The sequence below is a fragment of the Parasteatoda tepidariorum genome, chromosome 2 (genome assembly GCF_982258835.1).
Source record: "Parasteatoda tepidariorum strain Cologne lab strain chromosome 2, Ptep-v5.0, whole genome shotgun sequence".
NCBI classification, from domain to species: Eukaryota; Metazoa; Arthropoda; class Arachnida; order Araneae; family Theridiidae; genus Parasteatoda; species Parasteatoda tepidariorum.
Window position 1 is genome coordinate 131,711,893 of NC_141756.1, and position 23,631 is coordinate 131,735,523.

General features: G+C 29.5%; 1 long non-coding RNA gene across 1 annotated transcript; it reads right to left on the reverse strand.

Annotated features, from left to right (window-relative positions):
* Positions 1-8,803: 8,803 nt before the first annotated feature.
* On the reverse strand, positions 8,804-9,646 carry LOC147816240 (uncharacterized). Its single transcript, XR_015431915.1, has 2 exons — positions 9,264-9,646; positions 8,804-8,995 (listed from the first exon to the last, which is right to left on the reverse strand). It is a non-coding gene; the product is annotated as an uncharacterized LOC147816240 (long non-coding RNA).
* Positions 9,647-23,631: the final 13,985 nt, after the last annotated feature.

Consider the following 23,631-nt stretch of genomic DNA (forward strand, 5'->3'; position numbering starts at 1 on the left):
ACCGAAATCGGCAGAATTTTTCTAAGTACCGAAAACTTCTGAATGTTTATCAAGTATCGAAATCGTAAGAATTTTTCTAAGTACCGCTAACGTCAGAAATATTCTAAGTACCGAAATCGTCAGAATTTACTAAGTACCGAAATCGTCAGAAATTTTCTAAGTACCGAAAACTTCTGAGTCTTTTCAAAGTACCGAAAAAGGCAGAAATTTTCTAAGTACCGAAATCAACAGAATATTTCTAAGTACCGAAATCAAAAGAATTTTTCGAAGTACTGAAATCAACAGAATTTTTCTAAGTACCGAAATTGGCAGAAATTTTCTAAGTACAGAAAACTTCTGAATGTTTTCTAAGTACCGAAAACGTCAGAAATTTTCTAAGGACCGAAAAGGTCAGAAATTTTCCAAGATCCGAAATCATCAGAAATTTTCTAAGTACCGAAAAGGTCAGAAATTTTCTAAGATCTGAAATCATCAGAATTTTTCTAAGTACCGAAATCGTCAGAAATTTTCTAAGTTCCGAAAACTTCTGAGTCTTTTCAAAGTACCGAAAAAGGCAGAATTTTTCAAAGTACCGAAATCGTCAGAATTTTCTAAGTACCGAAATCGGCAGAATTTTTCTAAGTACCGAAAACGTCAGAAATTTACAAAGTACCGAAAACTTCCGAGACTTTGCAAAGTACCGAAAAAGGTAGAAATTTTCTCAGTACCGAAATCAACAGAATTTTTCTAAGTACCGAAATTGACAGAATTTTTCTAAGTACCGAAATCAACAGAATTTTTCTAAGTACCGAAATCGGCAGAATTTTTCTAAGTACCGAAAATTTCTGAATGTTTAATAAGTATCGAAATCGTAAGAATTTTTCTAAGTACCGAAAACGCCAGAAATGTTCGAAGTACCGAAGACTTCTGAATGTTTTCTAAGTACCGAAATCGACAGAATATTTCTAAGTACCGAAAACGTCAGAAATATTCCAAGTACCGAAATCGACAGAATTTTTCTAAGTACCGAAATCGTCAGAAATTTTCTAAGTACCGAAAACTTCTGAGTCTTTTCAAAGTACCGAAAAAGGCAGAAATTTTCTAAGTACCGAAATCAACAGAATTTTTCTAAGTACCGAAATCAAAAGGATTTTTCGAAGTACTGAAATCAACAGAAATTTTCTAAGTACCGAAATCGGCAGAAATTTTCTAAGAACAGAAAACTTCTGAATGTTTTCTAAGTACCGAAAACGTCAGAAATTTTCAAAGGACCGAAAAGGTCAGAAATTTTCTAAGATCCGAAATCATCAGAAATTTTCTAGGTACCGAAAAGGTCAGAAATTTTCTAAGATCCGAAATCATCAGAATTTTTCTAAGTACCGAAATCGTCAGAAATTTTCTAAGTTCCGAAAACTTCTGAGTCTTTTCAAAGTACCGAAAAAGGCAGAATTTTTCAAAGTACCGAAATCGTCAGAATTTTCAAAGTACCGAAATCGGCAGTATTTTTCTAAGTACCGAAAACGTCAGAAATTTTCTAAGTACCGAAAACTTCCGAGTCTTTTCAAAGTACCGAAAAAGGCAGAAATTTTCGAAGTACCGAAGACTTCTGAATGTTTTCTAAGTACCGAAAAGGCAGTGTCTATTACACCGACTATCGGTAAGATAGCCTCAGAGCTATCGCGCCGACGTTGACAACAGCGCCACTTTACAGAAACTAATTCATCGGTACAATAGCTATAAGCTATAAGTTATGCTTTTCTACCTGTGTATGTGAAATTGGTAATGGGTTGTCATTGTTTGATGGGTTGTCATTGTTTCACCAACAACAAAAAATTTCAAAATAAAAGAACATTATTTCTTTTTTCCTTAAAGCGTATAAAATTTTTCATAGAATTTTTAAAAACTAAATTATTTATTAACATTATATTGGATTTATTTAAATATATTAATTGTTTCTTTCGACTAATTTATATTTTAATTAATAATTTAAATAAAGTTTTTACTAAAGTACAAATAAAGGTGTCTTTTCCTACTTTTTTTTCTGGTGAAGTATATCTATTTTTTATTTATCATTTATTTCAAAGGGTACCAAAATTTTCGAAATTATTATTTTTCTTTTAATTTATAAATTTTTTGAGACAGTTTTAGGGGCGATAGCTATTACGGTTATTTAAATAAATTATATTAAACTTAATTGTCTGGTTGAAAAATATTTTTTAATAATAATATTTCATAATTATAATTTAAATTCAACTGTTTTTATAATAATAATAATACACTACATAAAGTGACAGAGGAATTAATGGTATACCATTAAAATATATGAAAATATGTTTTGCGATACAGCTTTTTATAATACATCTAGCATTTGAACATAATATATTAATATTAATAGTTATTTATTTTTGTAGAGAATTGTTGGGACTGCGAGAGAAAACATTTTGCCTTATAAATTATTAATGTTATTAACTTCATATTGATCAAATATATTTTATGTAATTTATTTTCCGTGGTTGACTTATAAATTAAATGAAGATTAAATAACTTTTTTCAATAAATTATGTATCCAATAACGAGGATTTAATGGCAAAAAAATTTAATTTTTGTCTTATTTAACTATCAAAAGTAATTAATTTTGCTTAGTCATTTAATTCCAAAATTCTTAGTGAATGACGGATTCCAATGACAAAATCCAACCCATCGTCCAAGAAAACCTCTCACTTGGTTTTATAATGCAAAAATGCAGAGTGGGAGCTCCATCCAAAGACAGATACTTTGTGAAACCGTGTTTTAGGAATCTATATCTACACTCAACATTTTGTCTTCAGATTAATGTTTTTAAATTTAAAATGATGGGGAAATCATTGGCAATATTTAAAGTGTGCATTCACATTTATAATGCTTGGGCCCAACATTCTTACTTACTTGCGTTAAAAATAGCTATTTTAGGCTCGATATATCTGTAATGAGTAGAGCAACGAACACTTCACGTTAATGAAATATTACCTTTACAATTGTCAAAAAATACACTTTAGGCAGCTCCAGAATAACTTGAAGTGTTAAAATGAAGCACCTAAGGTTGTTGAACAAATAGTTCCATAGCTAGGTGTAAAGAATTATATTTCAGGTTGATAAGTAATAACCTAAGGTTGAAAAAGAAACACCTTAAAGTAGTAAATATCTACCTCTCCTCAAATGTAAGATGAAACACCTCAGGTTGTTACATATACCTCTGGAGGTATATTTGAGGTAAATTTTGAGATATTCATTTGAACCCTTTTCAACCTAATGACATATTTAAATATTAATTTCATTTTTACCTTTGAAAAATACCTCAATTTATCCTTAAGGGCACTCTAAATAACTTTTGATCTAATGATCAGAGACCTTCACGCTTAGGGCTCAATCTTAATGGTTCAAGAGATGGGTGACCACAAATATGCTAATTAATAAGAGTCGACGATATTTTAAGTTACGAAGAAGTCAGACAAAAAAAAAAGTACTTTCTCCGAATAAACATATACCATTTTTGGAAGGCTACAGACAGATTTACGAACCCCCTAAATATAGGTGGAAGCGGCAACAATTTATAGCCAGGAGAAGTTAATGTAATAAATCTTACTATTTTGTGTATTTCGCTACATCTCGAGAACTTTTAAAGCAAATTAGATAATTCTATGCAAAAAATTAATTTTTAGTCAACTTTCATTATTTTATTCAATAATGGTTGAAAAACTTTTTAAAAGTAGGTATACAATTCTTTGCACCCATTTTAAAAATTATAATTTTACAAGACAAAATTTGAGCGAAATCGATCGAATAGTTCCTGAGAGATCGAAGTTTAAATATCTAGCCCTTTTGAAATTCAATTTCTAAGAGACTATTCGACTGATTTCACTCAAATTTTGTATTTTGCCATGTAAAATTATATTATTTAAAAACTGATGCAAAAAAACTTAATAACTTTTCAAAATTTTTTTTTACCAAAATTGAATATAATAATAAAAAATAATGAAAGTTTACTAAAAATTATTTTTGGATAAATGAATTTTATAAGTGTGTGAAAATTTTCTTCGATTCGCTTAAAAAATTTTGATGTAACACAATGCGTAAAGTAAAATTAACATTAAGAGGTCCAAACTTTGGAGCACTTTCTTGACCGCCATATTTCATGGACTGCTGCTACCCGTATATTTTGGGGTCTAGAAATCCAAATCCGTCAAAAATGGTATGCTTATTGGAAGAAAGTGCGATTTCTATTTAATTTTGGCACTTAAAATATCGTCTGTACTAAAATTAGCACATTTGAGGTCACCATTGGTGACCTCAAATGTGCTAATTTTAGTACAGACTTGCAAGTCCTAGACATCTTATCATCAAATCAAAAGTTATTCAGGGTGGTCCAGTTCGTTGTTTTTTTCCTTTTGTTGCGCATTGTACATTCCAGGCTGAAAAACGAATGGAATGTATGTTACGATACATTTCAGGACAAACATCCCTTTCTGCCATTAAAGGATAGTCAATTCGTTTTTACTATGGCAAAATATTTTCAGTTTAAAATAGCTTTGCTTCTAATCTTGATGGTTGAAGGCATATCAGCTTCAGGGACAGGGGCAATGTTTTAAAAGCGTACTTGTTTGTACAGTTAGATCGGATCATGATCAATTTCCAAGAATTTCTCTTTTCTGTTAAACTAAAACTACATATGTAACTAATGGATGAAGGGTCATATTACTTCCTAATTCAGTCAGGATGCAAAAAAAAAAAAAAAAAAAAAAAAAAGCGTTAAGTTTTTTTTCTTTCATAATTTTAGTCTATTTCTGATTTTTCCTTTTTTTTTCAATATTTCTTAGTTTACTTAGAATATATTTAAAATTTTATACATACCTATGATGACCAGGAGAAGTAATTAAAATTTACAAATACAGTAAATCCTGTTTCTGTGCGGTCCTTATTTATGCGATTTTGGTTTTGTGCGATTTATTTTTATGCGGTATATGAATCTTAGCGGCGTTAGCGCCAGTTTAATTTTTCCTATCAATGTACATATACATGTTGTGGACGAACTCTGATTATGTGGTCTCTCCTTGACAACGATGCATCTGCACTTCGCGATGCTCTGTTCATTTATTTTAAACAATCTCTTGATAAGGCAGAGTCAGTTACGTACATACGAGGGTCACTCTGAAATTTTTGAGATACAATTTGGTGTCTAAAGTTACACTTCATGAGGTTTACAAGCAATTGACCAGTCGACCGTCGTCATAAAACTGATCACCGATTTTATGGTACTAAGAAACAAATCAATTGAAATCCTATCTTCAAGCTATTGTTAACCATTTCAGAAGATGCGCGTTTTGCTTACGACGAGTAGCAGCAAACTATTTAACGCATAATTTGAAAACTTCTCCATGTACATGGACAATGAAGAATTAATTATTTTTAAAATTTCTTTAGGTCTAATTTAATTGAAAGCATTCTCTCATAAATCATTGATGAATTTGTTTTAAATCCAACTTTTTTTATGCGGTCCCTAAGCACCGCATAAATTTTTTTTTTTAGGTACTATATCGTACAAAGTTGTTTGTTATACGTAATAACTTATAATTTTTTTTGTATGATTTCTTTTATGCGGTCCCTATCCAACGCACAAAAAAAGGTTTTACTGTATGTTTTTCTTGATTTTATGATTATAATAACCATTTACTAATAAAAAATAAATATTTATCAGGAATATAAGCTTATAAAGTATCTGGCTCTCCCTTACAAACAAATAAAATAAACTGTGTTATTAAGTTTCGCCTTTGAAAATTTGATTTCCAGAAACTTCTGTGATCAATGATTTTTTGAAACGTCTGAACCTTCGATCTTAGGATCACTGTGAGCGAAAAATTCGGGATTTTTCCAGAGCGTAATCAGCCCTGCCTATTGACAAAACAAGTTACGATTACTTTTGGACCACTGAAAGCTAAATTTGTCACTTTACCACTTAAGAGAATTATTGTAATTAAACTTAGAATTTTTTCTGCCTTACGGGTAGAAGTCTCAAATTTCAACTGAATTGCTATAGATCTGTGTCTGATATGCAAAAAACTAAACATCTTCAAAGTTACAAAATAATCCTTTAAGTATTTCTTGAGAAATTTAAAGCACTCGTTTTTTGAACCTGGGACATAGTATAAAATGTCCTTTCACTAACCTGGAGTAGACACAAAAATAAGTTAAAAAATAAAATTGTGTGAAGACAAACTGCTGGAATCTTAAGTAACTCAGATTTATTTGTATTGTCATTTAAGATTTAAAATGAATTAAATACGATTTAATTTTTTCAGTGCCTGTATCAAAGTAATACCATGTTTGGTACTATATATGTTTGATATTATACATATGTTGTGGAGGTTAAAATTTTTTAAGTTCCACTTATTTAAATTAAGAATCAAATATAAAAGATAATTTTCAAAGTAAAATCTTCATAAAACAGAGGAAGTTGATAAATAGGAATTTTATAATCAATATTTAAAGATTAAGTGTAGGAAAGAAAGGAGTAGATTTTTTAAAAATTTATTCTCGAAACATTTCTATAAATACAAAACCTTGTATATTATCAAAATTTCATCAAACACAAATGCAGGAAGAAACTAAACTTTTATTGGACAAAAATGTAGCAGATTTAAAAAACTAAATATAAATTTATACAATTAGGATTAGAAGCAAGCAATCACAAAGTTGAAAGAAACATATACTACATAAATTACAGTTAAAAGGAACATACTGAATGCAAATTTATTGAAAGTAAAGTACTATTCTATCAAAATAGGTAACACCTATACCTAGAAACTTAATTATTTAACAACTTGGTGGGAAAATTTATGTCATTGAAGTCCATCAGAAATTAATAATGAAAGGTAAATGATGAGTTTTTATGTGGACATTTACTTGAAATTTGACAATGGTTAAACAAATATTTTTTTTTTAAAAAAAAAAGGCAATAAAAATTACTAATTAAGAAATAAAGTTTGTTTCAGAATTAAAAAAAATATAAAGTTGGCTTACACATGACAAATATTTATTCAAAATTGGCTTACACATGACAAATATCTATTCAAAATATATCTCACAGGAAGAAAATCAAAATAAGCTAAAAAAAAAAAAGTCTAAAAAGTTTAGATTTTGAACAATACTTTTGCTCTGGAGGCTGCAGAGGGCCGACACAGGAATAGTGATACCACTGCGAATAAGAGTCGCACAAAATAGTATCACCATACCGCAATCTTGTTTGCATGAATAACATTCCCATGTCATCATTCTCGATTTTGTAAAATCACATTTTTAACCAATAGCCACCCATCAGAAGTAAAGAACAGCTTCACTTCATTAATTTCAACACATGATTCCATACAAGAAGAAACCTTCTCTATACCACATTCTATAGCAGCTTCTTCTTCAAAATGCCTTTATTTATGGTCTTCGATAATGTCTCTTCATCTACAAAGCAGTTCATAAGCATATTTTTTCCCCTCCAAAACTGCTTTTCTTGTAAAAGGAGTGGGCCTATCAACTTTCTTCCTCTTCAAACCAACAACTTTTGTCGTTAAACCTAAAAATATAAAATATTTTAAGAAAAAAAAAAGCTAGATAAAAGAAATCATTGCAAAAGATAAAAATTGCTAAAATAAAAATAAAGTAGTTTTTAAGGACGATGGGAACCCGGCATAAATAATAGAATTAATTTTTGGGCCATTTAATGAGTGATATTTTTTTAAATATGCAAAACAAAACAAAAAAAAGGATTTTTTTTTTTAATTTTAGAAAGAATTGCTAAATTGTGTATTGTAATCTCATTTGCTAAATTGTGCAGTTAGAAAAGCTAAGGAAGGGAAAATAATAAATCTGACCAAATTGAAATTGTTTTAATGCAAGATGAAAAACTTATAAAAAAAAGATCATTATCATAAAAAATACTATGTCATAATTTAAAGTGAATAAAGATGTTTAAAGAAATATGAATTATATTAAATGTCAGCACAAAATCACTATTTATGATAATAACACTCCGAATATATTCTTCCTCAATCGGAAACAAATTGTTTACTAATATAATACTATTATAAGGGTCATGCATTAAATTATTAAAAAAATTATATTGTTATAACAGTTTGAATAACTAAAGTCAATTTACTTGCTTTACTTACAAGTATTTCATTGAATTTATTTTTAGAACACAAACATTAAATTTGCCTCAAAACTTATTTTACTTGGTCAAAAACAAATTCAGAATTTGAATTTTCTATGTGTCTTTGCTTCTAACCATATTTTATGGATACATAAAATTTAAAGCAAGGACTGCATATGAAAATTTACTATGCTCTTATATATAACTAAAATACATTTGACATTATGGCAAGGTAAAAAAACAGGGGATATTTCGTATCGTGATCTGGCGAAGCAACTACAATTGCCAAGGTGCCAAACAGATTTTAAACTTGCAAATTTTCTAAAAAATATATGTAGATAATTGCCTAGGGGTAACTACAAGTTATACCTTACGAGTCAGTCCCTTTCTATGACATTTCTTTTAGTTTCTGGCGGGTCACTGCCCGGAAGTTTCCTGGACTTTGCGATTACTCTGCCGCAGATCACGATACAGAAATCTCCATTAACAACAATTTGAGCAACAACAATAAGTTCAAATAGATATTATAATATTCACACGTAAGTCAGTGTAAATCACTCTGAGTAACAAAATAATTTCTTAACTATACAAACAATTTTATGATAGAAAATGGAGATAATTAGAGTAAATGTAGGAAAATTTTTTTATGAAATGGAACAGAAATATAGATACTTGGAGATTCACATATTTTTGAACTTTCTCTTGGTGCTCAACAGGTATCAGGCTTTCTTTAGGCGAAGAACGGAACAATGGAGAGGACATGGTCATGATCCTCATTCATTGATTTTATCTGCAAAAATTGTTTATCTGGAGACAGCAGCTGGACAATTTTGAGTAAAGGTTCTGGAAAATAAAATTTTTTTTAAACAAACTACGTATAAAAAATGTATAAACTAAACTCTATAAGGGCTTGCAGACACAATATAAAATAATAGATAGCAGGTCAGAGAACATATAAAACAAGAGTGTTAAATTGTTCTTTACAAGGTGTATAGTGACTATTGACATGGTGACATCAGGAACGATGTTGCTAATCAATTAACACATTTTAAATAATTCATTTTAAATAACACATTTTAAAAATTAATTAAACAATACAAAATTTACTTACTTGGATTGGCGACTGTTATCTGTGCATTTTTTTTAATGAATTCTTCTACCATGTGTATTTCAATTCCAGCGGAGCCTTATCAAATTTTTTAAATTTCTTTGAAGCATTTTGTAAAGTTTTCGCTTCTCTCTTCCAGAAGATCGTCCTTTTTTCTTTTTCAAATTCATGAATGGCTATTTGTTATTCTTCATATGAAGAAAATCAAGATGCTACAAAAATTGTAGCTGCCTTGACTACGATAAACAGAGCTAAATTATTTTTGAAAAAAAAATCGGAGAGTCACGTGGACAGATACGCTCTATGATTGGTTAAAAATTTGATCGGTAAGATAGCAAAATGAATTTTACTGCGCCGATAATCGGTGCAATAGACACTCCGTACCGAAAAAGGCAGAAATTTTCTAAGCACCGAAATCGTCGGAATTTTTCTAAGTACCGAAATCGACAGAATTTTTCTAAGTACCGAAATCAACAGAATTTTTCTAAGTACCGAAATCGGCAGAATTTTTCTAAGTACCGATAACGTCAGAAATATTCTAAGTACCGAAATCGTCAGAATTTTCTAAGTACCGAAATCGTCAGAATTTTTCAAAGTACCGAAATCGTCAGAAATTTTCTAAGTACCGAAAACTTCTGAGTCTTTTCAAAGTACCGAAAAAGGCAGAAATTTTCTAAGTACCGAAATCAACAGAATTTTTCTAAGTACCGAAATCAAAAGAATTTTTCGAAGTACTAAAATCAACAGAAATTTTCTAAGTACCGAAATCAGCAGAAATTTTCTAAGAACAGAAAACTTCTGAATGTTTTCTAAGTACCGAAAACGTCAGAAATTTTCTAAGGACCGAAAAGGTCAGAAATTTTCTAAGATCCGAAATCATCAGAAATTTTCTAGGTACCGAAAACGTCAGAAATTTTCTAAGGACCGAAAAGGTCAGAAATTTTCCAAGATCCGAAATCATCAGAAATTTTCTAAGTACCGAAAAGGTCAGAAATTTTCTAAGATCTGAAATCATCAGAATTTTTCTAAGTACCGAAATCGTCAGAAATTTTCTAAGTTCCGAAAACTTCTGAGTCTTTTCAAAGTACCGAAAAAGGCAGAATTTTTCAAAGTACCGAAATCGTCAGAATTTTCTAAGTACCGAAATCGGCAGAATTTTTCTAAGTACCGAAAACGTCAGAAATTTACAAAGTACCGAAAACTTCCGAGACTTTGCAAAGTACCGAAAAAGGTAGAAATTTTCTCAGTACCGAAATCAACAGAATTTTTCTAAGTACCGAAATTGACAGAATTTTTCTAAGTACCGAAATCAACAGAATTTTTTCTAAGTACCGAAATCGGCAGAATTTTTCTAAGTACCGAAAATTTCTGAATGTTTAATAAGTATCGAAATCGTAAGAATTTTTCTAAGTACCGAAAACGCCAGAAATGTTCGAAGTACCGAAGACTTCTGAATGTTTTCTAAGTACCGAAATCGACAGAATATTTCTAAGTACCGAAAACGTCAGAAATATTCCAAGTACCGAAATCGACAGAATTTTTCTAAGTACCGAAATCGTCAGAAATTTTCTAAGTACCGAAAACTTCTGAGTCTTTTCAAAGTACCGAAAAAGGCAGAAATTTTCTAAGTACCGAAATCAACAGAATTTTTCTAAGTACCGAAATCAAAAGGATTTTTCGAAGTACTGAAATCAACAGAAATTTTCTAAGTACCGAAATCGGCAGAAATTTTCTAAGAACAGAAAACTTCTGAATGTTTTCTAAGTACCGAAAACGTCAGAAATTTTCAAAGGACCGAAAAGGTCAGAAATTTTCTAAGATCCGAAATCATCAGAAATTTTCTAGGTACCGAAAAGGTCAGAAATTTTCTAAGATCCGAAATCATCAGAATTTTTCTAAGTACCGAAATCGTCAGAAATTTTCTAAGTTCCGAAAACTTCTGAGTCTTTTCAAAGTACCGAAAAAGGCAGAATTTTTCAAAGTACCGAAATCGTCAGAATTTTCAAAGTACCGAAATCGGCAGTATTTTTCTAAGTACCGAAAACGTCAGAAATTTTCTAAGTACCGAAAACTTCCGAGTCTTTTCAAAGTACCGAAAAAGGCAGAAATTTTCGAAGTACCGAAGACTTCTGAATGTTTTCTAAGTACCGAAAAAGGCAGAAATTTTCTAAGCACCGAAATCGTCGGAATTTTTCTAAGTACCGAAATCGACAGAATTTTTCTAAGTACCGAAATCAACAGAATTTTTCTAAGTACCGAAATCGGCAGAATTTTTCTAAGTACCGATAACGTCAGAAATATTCTAAGTACCGAAATCGTCAGAATTTTCTAAGTACCGAAATCGTCAGAATTTTTCAAAGTACCGAAATCGTCAGAAATTTTCTAAGTACCGAAAACTTCTGAGTCTTTTCAAAGTACCGAAAAAGGCAGAAATTTTCTAAGTACCGAAATCAACAGAATTTTTCTAAGTACCGAAATCAAAAGAATTTTTCGAAGTACTAAAATCAACAGAAATTTTCTAAGTACCGAAATCAGCAGAAATTTTCTAAGAACAGAAAACTTCTGAATGTTTTCTAAGTACCGAAAACGTCAGAAATTTTCTAAGGACCGAAAAGGTCAGAAATTTTCTAAGATCCGAAATCATCAGAAATTTTCTAGGTACCGAAAAGGTCAGAAATTTTCTAAGATCCGAAATCATCAGAATTTTCCTAAGTACCGAAATCGTCAGAAATTTTCTAAGTTTCGAAAACTTCTGAGTCTTTTCAAAGTACCGAAATCGGCAGAATTTTTCTAAGTACCGAAAACGTCAGAAATTTTCTAAGTACCGAAAACTTCCGAGTCTTTTCAAAGTACCGAAAAAGGCAGAAATTTTCGAAGTACCGAAGACTTCTGAATGTTTTCTAAGTACCGAAAAAGGCAGAAATTTTCTAAGCACCGAAATCGTCGGAATTTTTCTAAGTACCGAAATCGACAGAATTTTTCTAAGTACCGAAATCAACAGAATTTTTCTAAGTACCGAAATCGGCAGAATTTTTCTAAGTACCGAAAACTTCTGAATGTTTATCAAGTATCGAAATCGTAAGAATTTTTCTAAGTACCGCTAACGTCAGAAATATTCTAAGTACCGAAATCGTCAGAATTTACTAAGTACCGAAATCGTCAGAAATTTTCTAAGTACCGAAAACTTCTGAGTCTTTTCAAAGTACCGAAAAAGGCAGAAATTTTCTAAGTACCGAAATCAACAGAATATTTCTAAGTACCGAAATCAAAAGAATTTTTCGAAGTACTGAAATCAACAGAATTTTTCTAAGTACCGAAATTGGCAGAAATTTTCTAAGTACAGAAAACTTCTGAATGTTTTCTAAGTACCGAAAACGTCAGAAATTTTCTAAGGACCGAAAAGGTCAGAAATTTTCCAAGATCCGAAATCATCAGAAATTTTCTAAGTACCGAAAAGGTCAGAAATTTTCTAAGATCTGAAATCATCAGAATTTTTCTAAGTACCGAAATCGTCAGAAATTTTCTAAGTTCCGAAAACTTCTGAGTCTTTTCAAAGTACCGAAAAAGGCAGAATTTTTCAAAGTACCGAAATCGTCAGAATTTTCTAAGTACCGAAATCGGCAGAATTTTTCTAAGTACCGAAAACGTCAGAAATTTACAAAGTACCGAAAACTTCCGAGACTTTGCAAAGTACCGAAAAAGGTAGAAATTTTCTCAGTACCGAAATCAACAGAATTTTTCTAAGTACCGAAATTGACAGAATTTTTCTAAGTACCGAAATCAACAGAATTTTTCTAAGTACCGAAATCGGCAGAATTTTTCTAAGTACCGAAAATTTCTGAATGTTTAATAAGTATCGAAATCGTAAGAATTTTTCTAAGTACCGAAAACGCCAGAAATGTTCGAAGTACCGAAGACTTCTGAATGTTTTCTAAGTACCGAAATCGACAGAATATTTCTAAGTACCGAAAACGTCAGAAATATTCCAAGTACCGAAATCGACAGAATTTTTCTAAGTACCGAAATCGTCAGAAATTTTCTAAGTACCGAAAACTTCTGAGTCTTTTCAAAGTACCGAAAAAGGCAGAAATTTTCTAAGTACCGAAATCAACAGAATTTTTCTAAGTACCGAAATCAAAAGGATTTTTCGAAGTACTGAAATCAACAGAAATTTTCTAAGTACCGAAATCGGCAGAAATTTTCTAAGAACAGAAAACTTCTGAATGTTTTCTAAGTACCGAAAACGTCAGAAATTTTCAAAGGACCGAAAAGGTCAGAAATTTTCTAAGATCCGAAATCATCAGAAATTTTCTAGGTACCGAAAAGGTCAGAAATTTTCTAAGATCCGAAATCATCAGAATTTTTCTAAGTACCGAAATCGTCAGAAATTTTCTAAGTTCCGAAAACTTCTGAGTCTTTTCAAAGTACCGAAAAAGGCAGAATTTTTCAAAGTACCGAAATCGTCAGAATTTTCAAAGTACCGAAATCGGCAGTATTTTTCTAAGTACCGAAAACGTCAGAAATTTTCTAAGTACCGAAAACTTCCGAGTCTTTTCAAAGTACCGAAAAAGGCAGAAATTTTCGAAGTACCGAAGACTTCTGAATGTTTTCTAAGTACCGAAAAAGGCAGAAATTTTCTAAGCACCGAAATCGTCGGAATTTTTCTAAGTACCGAAATCGACAGAATTTTTCTAAGTACCGAAATCAACAGAATTTTTCTAAGTACCGAAATCGGCAGAATTTTTCTAAGTACCGATAACGTCAGAAATATTCTAAGTACCGAAATCGTCAGAATTTTCTAAGTACCGAAATCGTCAGAATTTTTCAAAGTACCGAAATCGTCAGAAATTTTCTAAGTACCGAAAACTTCTGAGTCTTTTCAAAGTACCGAAAAAGGCAGAAATTTTCTAAGTACCGAAATCAACAGAATTTTTCTAAGTACCGAAATCAAAAGAATTTTTCGAAGTACTAAAATCAACAGAAATTTTCTAAGTACCGAAATCAGCAGAAATTTTCTAAGAACAGAAAACTTCTGAATGTTTTCTAAGTACCGAAAACGTCAGAAATTTTCTAAGGACCGAAAAGGTCAGAAATTTTCTAAGATCCGAAATCATCAGAAATTTTCTAGGTACCGAAAAGGTCAGAAATTTTCTAAGATCCGAAATCATCAGAATTTTCCTAAGTACCGAAATCGTCAGAAATTTTCTAAGTTTCGAAAACTTCTGAGTCTTTTCAAAGTACCGAAATCGGCAGAATTTTTCTAAGTACCGAAAACGTCAGAAATTTTCTAAGTACCGAAAACTTCCGAGTCTTTTCAAAGTACCGAAAAAGGCAGAAATTTTCGAAGTACCGAAGACTTCTGAATGTTTTCTAAGTACCGAAAAAGGCAGAAATTTTCTAAGCACCGAAATCGTCGGAATTTTTCTAAGTACCGAAATCGACAGTATTTTTACTAAGTACCGAAATCAACAGAATTTTTCTAAGTACCGAAATCGGCAGAATTTTTCTAAGTACCGAAAACTTCTGAATGTTTATCAAGTATCGAAATCGTAAGAATTTTTCTAAGTACCGATAACGTCAGAAATATTCTAAGTACCGAAATCGTCAGAATTTTCTAAGTACCGAAATCGTCAGAATTTTTCTAAGTACCGAAATCGTCAGAAATTTTCTAAGTACCGAAAACTTCTGAGTCTTTTCAAAGTACCGAAAAAGGCAGAAATTTTCTAAGTACCGAAATCAACAGAATTTTTCTAAGTACCGAAATCAAAAGAATTTTCGAAGTACTGAAATCAACAGAATTTTTCAAGTACCGAAATCGGCAGATATTTTCTAAGTACAGAAAACTTCTGAATGTTTTCTAAGTACCGAAAACGTCAGAAATTTTCTAAGGACCGAAAAGGTCAGAAATTTTCTAAGATCCAAAATCATCAGAATTTTCTAAGTACCGAAATCGGCAGAATTTTTCTAAGTACCGAAAACGTCAGAAATTTTCTAAGTACCGTAAACTTCTGAGTCTTTTCAAAGTACCGAAAAAGGCAGAACGTCAGAAATTTACAAAGTACCGAAAACTTCCGAGACTTTGCAAAGTACCGAAAAAGGTAGAAATTTTCTCAGTACCGAAATCAACAGAATTTTTCTAAGTACCGAAATTGACAGAATTTTTCTAAGTACCGAAATCAACAGAATTTTTCTAAGTACCGAAATCGGCAGAATTTTTCTAAGTACCGAAAATTTCTGAATGTTTAATAAGTATCGAAATCGTAAGAATTTTTCAAAGTACCGAAAACGTCAGAAATTTACAAAGTACCGAAAACTTCCGAGACTTTGCAAAGTACCGAAAAAGGTAGAAATTTTCTCAGTACCGAAATCAACAGAATTTTTCTAAGTACCGAAATTGACAGAATTTTTCTAAGTACCGAAATCAACAGAATTTTTCTAAGTACCGAAATCGGCAGAATTTTTCTAAGTACCGAAAACTTCTGAATGTTTATCAAGTATCGAAATCGTAAGAATTTTTCTAAGTACCGCTAACGTCAGAAATATTCTAAGTACCGAAATCGTCAGAATTTTCTAAGTACCGAAATCGTCAGAAATTTTCTAAGTACCGAAAACTTCTGAGTCTTTTCAAAGTACCGAAAAAGGCAGAAATTTTCTAAGTACCGAAATCAACAGAATTTTTCTAAGTACCGAAATCAAAAGAATTTTTCGTTTTAAATGTAACCAAGTCGCTAATATGGTAATTATCATTGTTCCTGACATCTATAACAGAAATTATTTCTATCTCTAATTTTTTTTCTTCATTTTCATAAGATCATGTTTTAGAGGCGACGAGTATCATGCGTTACACCACGTCCCGTAAAAACGAATGAGCTTTCTTTTCAATAATGTTAAAAGTCATATTTTAAACATCTCGTAACATTAAAGATTTTTTAACAAAATAAAATAAATTAGTATCCCACTTTTGTGAGACATATTCCAACAATCAAAAACTTCAAACAATAATATTTAATGACATATTAATCTTTTCTTTAAGAGACGAGTTTCATAAGAAACATTTCATTCACTTGTGTAACCTTTTTTAAATTCCTCTTGACCTTACATTTCTTTAGAGGAAATTTTAAGATGTTTTTTTCGTTAAAATAAATAAATAAATAAAATCTTCATAGTCAGCCGCTATTTTATAAAAAAGAGGGGGGAGAAGCAGTTTTTTTCTCATTTTTAGACAATGACAAAGGAGAGAGGAAGGTAAGTTTATTTATTTTTATAAAACATTTTTTATTTACCCATTTCTTAGACAGATATTTGTTTATTATGATATTAAATATGTATTTAAGATTTCTATTCCCTGATGTATTTTTAACGTTCCTTTTCTGCATTTTTAAAAATCTTATATTGGGTAAAATAATGTGCTAAAATGATTTTTCCAAATTCGAAGCTATGAAGTTCAATGAGTTCGAATTTATTATTATTCTATTACATAGAAGCAAACTGAAAATTGCTTGAACAGTATCTGATGTATCAAAGACTCTAGACGTCTGACGATTCGTATGCATTGCGTATCCACTGTATTTTTAAAACAACCCTTTTCAAAAATCAATATAATTTATTATTTTACACGTCTTTCCAAAAAGAGTGGACAAAAAAATCTGAGAAAATACTTTCCCAAAAACCAGGCAAATTTTAATTCAAAAAGAGTAGTCCGAATATAACAAAGATACAAGTCTTTTTATTTATGGCTCAACATTCTTTGTCAATGTTAGAAATGTTTTGTCTCAAGCTATAAAGTCAAAAATCTGAAGGAATGTTTAGTAAGAAAAAAAAGAGTATGATTTTTCGTTTTAAATCGTGTATTAAATTATTTGCAGAGATTAAATTGCATGTGCCTCTCAAAACACGGAAACTGCATCTTAGTACGAGTAATATTTTGTCCTACTAGTTTTTATTAATGAAATATATCTTTGCTGTTATAAACTTTCAATTAAAATGAACAATGATGTGTTAATAAACATTAAAAATAGGATAAGCTATCTTATTAACTCTACAATATAGTAAGTAAAAATCCAATTTAATATATATAAAAAAATTATTTAATATCTATGTATCGGGAAATTAAGCTTGTTTTTCTCTTATTTTAATCTAGCCATACAGTGTTATTGTAAGTTCCAAAAATCACAATCATATGTGATGCCTTCAACTAGCAAGCAACATTATTTATAAAAGAAGATTTTCGATTGCAATTGCTAAGAATACAAAAGAGGATCAATTTTTTGATTTCAGAGTTGTAAGAAAATGTAGCTGCACCACAACTAATAGCTAATTTTCTACAGAATTTTTTAACTTCTCATTTGAAATATTCTCGAGCAGCATGACAAATAAAAAATTTTGTTTTATTCCGCTTACGAGTAATGTCTTATTTTCCACCCCTATTCTTATTATCAGGGGTGATTGTGAGCCCAATTAAAAAATCCTGAAAATTTCCTGAGTAAAATCATTAACGACGCATTTCAAAAAATTAATATCTTTATAAATTTAAATCATTGATATTTTCACAACGTGAAAGTCTACATAAATTATATGCAGCATAATTTAAATTAATAATTATGTATTTAGTTTACTTTTATCTCTAATCACATTTATTATTCTACCAGAAAAAATATTTACAAATGAAAGAGATGCCAAGAATAAATTCTAGTTCTAATATTTTCAAATAAAATATACAAGAATTTTTATACATAAATGTGATCGATGATTTCTGTAAACTTCTGGACTGTGGATTTCCTGATCGCAAATAGCGAAACATCTGGAAACCCGGATTTTTTCCGGAGCACATTCATCTCTGTATTATTTTCAATTTAATGGAAAGAGAGAGAGGGAGAGGGGTTTAATTTAAATAGTTTGTAAATAGAGCAGTGGCGTAGCGAGGGGGGAGCAAGGGGGGGGGGCATCATGCCCCGGGCGCTACTCACAAAGGGGCGCCAAATGGTCAGCAAAACAAAAAAAATTGTTGGATAATTTTTATTTTTATTATAATTTATTTCTGCAAAAAATATTTTAAATTTAGTGCCAGTGAAATATAATAAATGTTAATTCGTAAATAAAAAGGAACACTAATCAAACTGTAATAATATATTCATAATAGAAATGACACGTCTTTTCTAATGGCTGGCTGACTCGACCTGTATCTGTCAGCACTTCCTTATGGCATCTACGCTGTGTGGTTACATACATTATCTCCAAATATTTGCACTGTACAAAAATCGTTTGTATGTTTGTACAGTGTATAATACAGATTTCAATGGAATAGAACTCAAAGAATGTGACTGTAAAATGTTACTCCTTTGTAGAAAAGAACTCCATTAGAATTTCTTACTTTTATAATCCCGTATGGAGAAGATGTTTTTCCAAACTTGAGAGTGGCACTTCAAATACTATCTCAGTATCAGCTGCGAATGGTCATTCAGCAAATTAAAATTAATTTTGACATATCTACGATCAAAGGTGGGACAAGATCACCTAAGTGACCTGGCATTTTTAAGTGTGGAAAGAGAAAAATTTGAAACTTTGATGATATTATTGATAAATTTGCTTCATCAAAAGCGGAAAATTTACTCATAGTAATTAGTTTTATAATTGTATTATAATCATATTATTAAATATATGTATCTCCTTAGAGATAATAAATATTTACTTTTTTATTGTTTTAAAACTGCGTGTTTTTAAAATATTTCTTTATAAATATGTAAAATAAATAATAGGTATCTTATGAACTAATTCTAGATGATCATATACATTTCAAAGTCTAGTCTTGTTTTCTCAACTACATTTTTTGTCTCAAATTTAATGCCTAACTTGAGCCTATGACTTTATTAATTCTACTTTATTTATTTATTACTTTGCGAGTATATTTTACTTATAATATTAGATGGATTTCGAATGGGGGGGGCGCTAAAAAGGTATTGTGCCCCGGGCGCGAGTTAAGCTCGCTACGGCACTGAAATAGAGGCTTGAACTAAGCAAAGTATAATAAACAATAAGAGAAATTATGCTATGTTTACAAATAATTCGAATAGTCGAAAATAGTATTTTTTATTATTAAATAAAATGCAACTTGCAATTTAGTTAAATCAGTAATTTTGACAAGAAACTCAGGTTATATATCTTAATGATTATAATTTAGATAATCTCATTTGTAATCTTATATAATAATTATAAATTTAATTTTTAACAATCTACATTGAACTTTTAGTAATATATTATCAACCAACAACCATCAATTCCAAGGTCAGGGCTTTATTGCTAACATCCGCTGTAGCACTTTCGTCATGGTACGGGGATTAGTACCATATGATTAATGGATGGGAGGCCTTCTTGTGTGTTCATTGATAAGATTTGGTTATGAAATAGTCAAATACTATCTAAATATAATACACCATTTCTTACAATATATTTAATAATTCCTTTAAAATGTCCATTATAAATAGCAAAATTTCCTATAATTTACATAGCTTTAGCAAATTTTTTTTCTCCATAAATGCTTATAAAAAGTAATGCTTGCATTAAGCTTTCATTTTTATTTAAAAATTCTATCATACATTTTTTATTTCAAACTTTCCTCATAACCACATATCATCCCACTAAAAATTAATCAAGCCTAATAATATTGCGATCCAGTAGCAGACAATAGATTCAGACTAAAGGCATTTGATTTATATGTAAGCATAGGTAACTTTTGAAATGTTAATATTAGATAGTTATATGGGTGATTATTTAGAAACATGACAATTGGAAGAAGAAAAAATTTAAAATCTTCAAAATAATCTTTTTTTTTTGTATATTTATTTAGTTGCATTTATTAATATCTTACAGACCGCAGTGTAGTTTATTGAAATTTGTTCAAGGAAAAATATTTTATTGCTGTAATCAATTAAATCTTCAAATCGAGCAAAATTAGCTGCAAAAGTTTAAAAAAAAAATAAAATAAAAAGCTTTTCTTAAAATATAAATGCAAAAATCAAATAAGAGCTGGGTCGTAGAGAGAATTTGTAATCTGACTCAATTAAATAAAATAAACTAAATAACCGTTTCCTAACTTTTCAATAAATTCTGCATTCAAAATAATCATGTCTATAAATCGGAATTGTAAAAAAATTAGCCCAACTCCGATTATGAAAATGATTTAGACGAATGTTTATAATCATGAGGATAGAAATATTACTTTTATTAATCTTACTACAATCGTTTAAATTATTACTTAGTACAAAATTAATTTATAATCTTTAAACGTTTTTGAGCCTATTTTTTTCTTTTACTAAAATATTAAAAAAGTACACATAAAGCTATTGAGACTGAGGGACAATCTAGCTATTGATTTTCTGGAAACGGCAAAACGTTATGATTAAATGAAAATAAATAATATTAATTGCGAAAATATAAATCACCATTGAGATAAAAAAAAAAAAAAAAAAGGAGGGGGGGGGGAACTTAAATAGAAAGAAAATTGTAAAGAGGAACGAAATGTTTCGGTTACTTTTATTATTCTTTGTAATTCATTCTATTTTCACCTTCAAGGCGATCTTTCAAAACTATTTCGTATTTTTACAAACTTTAATTCCTGATTTGGATTATTTTAAAATTAATATTGTCTATGGAGCTGTAATTATTTCTAAAAGCATAAATACATTACAAATAATAAAGTTAACGAATATCTTTTAGATTGATAGGTTCATATCATTGACGCATAATTAAACATATTTTTTTTTGTAAAATTACTTACTTTTTAAATAATTACATCCTAATACACTTTTATAATTAAAAATGTATTTATAATTATGATTTTATGTCAATCCATGTTAACATTTCACCAATTTTTATAGCAAATAATACATATTTATAAATTATTTAATTAAATATTTAACAAATAAGGTATCCTTCAGCTCATAAAATTCCTAAGTCAAATTTATTAAGCTAAGTTCTAAAGGTAAAAATTAAATTTAATGTATCATGGTTAGTTTCCTTCAATATTTATTAAAGAATCAGCTTGGGTTAAGACATTTATTTGTTATGCGTGATTGTGCATTAATATTTTTTACAAATGCATATCTTGAATCTAAGATTAAATGAAAATTTCAATATATTATAGGTCGGTGATTGGCTTTCTGAAAAATTTGAAGTTGAAAATTTCAACTACCAACTCTACAACTATGGCTCGAAAAATATGAAAAACTGTTTTAAAGATAAACTAAATATATAAAACGATTAATTGTAAAAAAATGTATTAAAAATTCCTACATGGGTTTTTTAAATTTATTTTTGGAAAAAGCATAAATTATTAATAGAATAAACTTTATATTGAGAAGAAAGAAGAGTTAAAATATCTAAAAAATATAATTGATAAAAAAATCGACTTTTTTATATTAAGGAATTTATTTGTAGTATACTCTATTAAGACGGTCAACTGTAATAGCATTTTTTCTCAATTTTTTTTATTATTAAAATCTTTCGCACATTTATCTCTCATTTCCTTTATGTTAGTCAATAATTGTTTTAAAGTTGCTTAAAGTTAAAAAATAAAAAAGTTGAAAAAAAATGCATAAAATTTTATTTTACTTGCTGCAGGGTTCCCACGATCTGGAAATTTTTTCAAAGTGGTCGCAAATGTGAGATAAAACTAGATATTTTAAGCAATTAAAAAATATTTAATTTAAAGGAAATACATATTGGTGGAAAAAATAACTCAAGAATCGAATTTACGAATGAAAGATAAATTTAAGCATTTTTCAGTAGTCTTGAAAAATTTTAGCTATCACTCATTTATTTTTTCCAGTTTTTTTTATTTTTTAAAGGCGTTTTATTTTGTATGTTTCTGGCACAATTTTTTTTTCTTATGTCGAGGATGAGTTCAAGGTGCATAAATCCCCATGGCAGAAGTACCTTGAAATATTGAATAATCTAATATCTGACATTGTAGGAGTTTCATTTAATATAAAATTTAATAATAATCATTTAATAGAAAATTCTTAGTTGTATGGTGGAAATAATAATAATAAAAATAAGGTTGAAAAAATATAAATAATAGAAGAAATAATGATAAAAGAAATAAGAATAAAATATAATAAAACAAAGAGTTAGAAATAATAATAAAAGAAATAAGGCTTTTCATACCTTCAAAATTTGACGTAAATCAGGCACTTATGCACCAGTAATAAAGTCGGACATTCGTTGATCACGAAATATCCATGCATTTCACTCAATGAGACAGATATGAATAACTCTGTATCAATTTGCCCTTTATAACACTATTCTTAATATGCTTCCAATAAATTTTACTTATAAAGTTTTTTTTTTCAAAAGCCGTACTTTAAATTACTTTCAGATAGAAAAATTTAAATAAAAGAAGCTTTTTCAAAAAATATAACACAATGAAAAACTTTTAAAAAAATACCATAAAGCTTCAAATTGAAACAGCTGAGTTCCACATAAAATTTTCTCCATCCTCATCCAAAGAACTCGAAATTCCACATTTTTTATTTGATTTTACAATAATTACAAAGCATTTTATGTAACATAAATGCGAGTGAGTACAAAGTGGAATATTTTTAACTAAATAAAATTTTGCAGATACTAGACTTAATAGTTTTTTTTTTTTTCTAGACTTAATAATTTCTTTTTCATGTTTTTTCGTTTTAAAAATTTTCATATTTGGTTTTTTCAGCACTCAACTTATACACCTGAGATACTAAAAATTACAAGCGCGCAGTCAAAAATATAGTTGGTCGACTTATATACCGATATATACAATATACAGAATTTTATATTTTTACAATTGGGTAAAATATGTTATAAATCTTCATTGTAGTCATTAAACTTATGGTTATAAAAATAACACTTGCTAAGATTAATTTAAATCATAAATGTATAGTTTAATATCATAAGAACAGAAGATTCGAACTAGGCTATCTTACAGTGCGTGTAGATACGTTGATCAAAAAATGGCGTTAATAAAGTGTGACAAAATAAAAATAATAAAGATTACAAGTGAAGCAGGATGTAATGAATACTATTTAAATATTTTTATCTAAGAAAATCAACTTCTGGAGTCGACTTGCTATTAAAAGAACTTATTACTGATTTGATAGCAATAAAAAACACGGTATTTTGATCCGTTCCGCAAATAACCAAACAATTTGTCGATTCGGGAAAATCTATTCAGCTTCAGTATTTTTCATTTTGGAAAAACAAAGAGTTTTGGAATTATTGGCTACATCTGAAGTTTAAGCACATCATAAATAAATACTAATAATTAGGCTAATAATATGATAATAATTAAATGCTAATAATACGTAGCGGGTTCTAAAATTTGGCTGGGTCCAGT